We start from the raw sequence: 2,050 nt of genomic DNA, 5'->3' as shown, positions 1-2,050 counted from the left end.
TTCAACATTCATCAATTCATCAAACTAGAAATTTAGCATACAACAATACATTTATCCATACAACTGACATTTGGCAAATGGACTACAACAAGCTGTCCACGCGAATTAAATAAATAAAAAAGTTCATAATACAAATGAAATGTAGCAAATAAGGTAGAAATACAAGTTGCATGGCTACATATTACACTCCACGATGGTTATTACGGTCAGCCCACATCTGATCAGTTAAACGCTGCCTGAACTGAACCATCAATGCATGGTCATTCGCTTGGCCGGTTGACGATTCATCAATGTCCTCACTTGTCCAATCAGACGGGATGAGTGTCTAAGGTTGAACAACTCCTTCTCATTTTGCACCAGATTATTCCCCCACTCTTTCAAGTGGTACCGGACAGCACGAAAAGGAGGCAAGAATCCTTGTTTGGCTCCATATCCAGCATCAACTAGATAGAATTTTCCTATCATATGATCGATAAGTTGGTCATATTCCTAAATATCAACATTTGTCATGGAGAATTTGATAAACTATAGTAATATATTACCTTGTGGGACATGAAGGCCATTTTCACGTTCCAAAGCATCTCTTAAAACTACAGCATCATGTGCTATCCCCTCCGAACCAGCCAGGACATAAGTAAACCGAAGATCAAAATCTACGGCCGCCATTACATTTTGAGTGGCATGGGACTTCCTACCACGAAAAGAAGACTCCACATTCTTACGAACAGAGGCTCTAATATGTGTGCCATTAATAGCTCCAATACAATCCTATTTTGTGTTCAACAACATTAAAAATTAGGGACAATATATCAATGTTCACATAAATATAAAATGAGATAGGGATGAATCTCACACCTTAAAGTAAGGATCCCATCTAGAATTTCCTGCTATTTTAGTTGGAGTGTCCAATGAGGGGGGTCTGATAAGTTCATCTCGTAGCTCACCAATTGCATGAAGGACTTTGTTGAAATAACGACTTACTGTTTCTCTAGACCTATCATAATTAGTGCGGACTAACCTATTTCTAAGGTTATGCCCCACCGTATGCAGAAACATAGCAACTTGTTCCTCAATACACATGTGGATGGTATCTTCAAGTAAACCACGATCCTTAAACAGCTTACAAAAACGAAAAAAACTTTCTCTTCTAAGTCTAAGCATATCGATACAAGTTGTATCATTCCTCCTCTAGGTACTCAATTCTTATCCTATCCCTTTCAACCATTGGGCCATATCTAATACCTTCTCCTTAACCTCTCGTTCTTTGTCTAGACCGAATAATCATGGCCATCATTGATAACAATAAATTTGTAGCAGCAATACAAACTAAAAGCTTGGTCCTCTTATCCATCTACAATACAACAACAAAAATAACACATGACCATCATCTACTGTCAATAAATTTACCCAAAAAAAATAACATTGTTGAACTAATTATACTACAATATTCTTGAACAAAAACAGACATGCACAGATCTATAAACGAAATCCCCATTCAGTGTAGGGATGGAGAGGATGAGGATTTTTTACCTTGAACAATGGAAACCGAGCTCTGTAGTTTGTGGGTAGGGATGGAGAGGATGAGGGAGAGCAGCAACCGGCAATGGAGGAGGCACGCGCGCCGTCGGCTTGCCCCAACTTCCGCAGCCGCCTCGCCCTTCTCGCGCCGCTGCCACTAACCCTAACCCTAGAGGCTATCGTGAGGAGGAGAAAAGAGCGAAGGGAAAAAAGAAAAGTGGTGAAAATATGTGGTGGGACGCGAGCGTTACCGCGCTGAGGCACGTGAAATCACGAGCGAGGAAGTGGGATGGCACGGTCCGCCAAATTTTCGCGGATGAAGCGGTACCGAATATTGAAGGAATATTCCCTTTTGGAACCATCCCATCCCATCCCTTCTAGCCTCTCAACCAAACACATCTAAAAATAGGATGATCCCATCCCATCCCGGGATATCCCTCCAAACAAACACTACCTAAGAGATTGTGGGTGAATGTGCCTCATCCTAGTACAATGAATACCGTACGTATGTCCAGATTTATTGTAATAGGAT

The 2,050-nt window shown here is 41.0% G+C and overlaps 1 long non-coding RNA gene across 1 annotated transcript; it reads right to left on the bottom strand.

Moving 5' to 3' along the window:
- On the bottom strand, window positions 1-1,740 carry LOC127755554 (uncharacterized). The gene is made up of 4 exons (XR_008013041.1): window positions 1,531-1,740; window positions 856-1,351; window positions 543-768; window positions 1-458 (listed from the first exon to the last, which is right to left on the bottom strand). It is a non-coding gene; the product is annotated as an uncharacterized LOC127755554 (long non-coding RNA).
- Between the last annotated feature and the right edge of the window lie 310 nt (window positions 1,741-2,050).

This window comes from Oryza glaberrima, chromosome 11, assembly GCF_000147395.1.
Source record: "Oryza glaberrima chromosome 11, OglaRS2, whole genome shotgun sequence".
Classification (NCBI taxonomy): domain Eukaryota; kingdom Viridiplantae; phylum Streptophyta; class Magnoliopsida; order Poales; family Poaceae; genus Oryza; species Oryza glaberrima.
Note: the sequence above shows the minus strand (reverse complement) of the source record. Positions and strands in the feature narration are given on the sequence as shown.